Raw genomic sequence first — 369 nt, 5'->3', positions numbered from 1 at the left:
GTACCCCCAGAAAAACCATGTTTCAATCCTGATCCAATCTTATGGGAGTAACCATTTCTTTTAATCCCTATTCAGTGCTGTAGGTTGGTATCTTTTGATTAAATTATCTCCATGGAGATGTGGCACAATCAATTGTGGGTATTGACTATTCTTTTTTCACATGGATAGGCACCAGGAATTGATCCTGGGTCTCCAGCCTGGCAAGCAAAAAATCTGCCTGCTGAGCCACCATGACTCACCCTATTTTTTTTAAGCCCTACATAAAGCAAGACCCCCCAAAATGGTGTATAAACTCAGAATTGTTTCTCTCCATGGGAATCTTTAGTAAAAGACAAAAGATTTATGTGATCAGAAAAGAAACCAGTGTAC

The 369-nt window shown here is 39.6% G+C and overlaps 1 non-coding gene across 1 annotated transcript; it reads right to left on the bottom strand.

Moving 5' to 3' along the window:
• Nucleotides 1–252: 252 nt before the first annotated feature.
• Nucleotides 253–369, bottom strand: LOC143685243 (U5 spliceosomal RNA). The gene has a single exon (XR_013176491.1). It is a non-coding gene; the product is annotated as a U5 spliceosomal RNA (small nuclear RNA).

Source organism: Tamandua tetradactyla, chromosome 5, assembly GCF_023851605.1.
Source record: "Tamandua tetradactyla isolate mTamTet1 chromosome 5, mTamTet1.pri, whole genome shotgun sequence".
NCBI lineage: Eukaryota > Metazoa > Chordata > Mammalia > Pilosa > Myrmecophagidae > Tamandua > Tamandua tetradactyla.
This window is presented reverse-complemented; position numbering and strand designations above follow the sequence as displayed.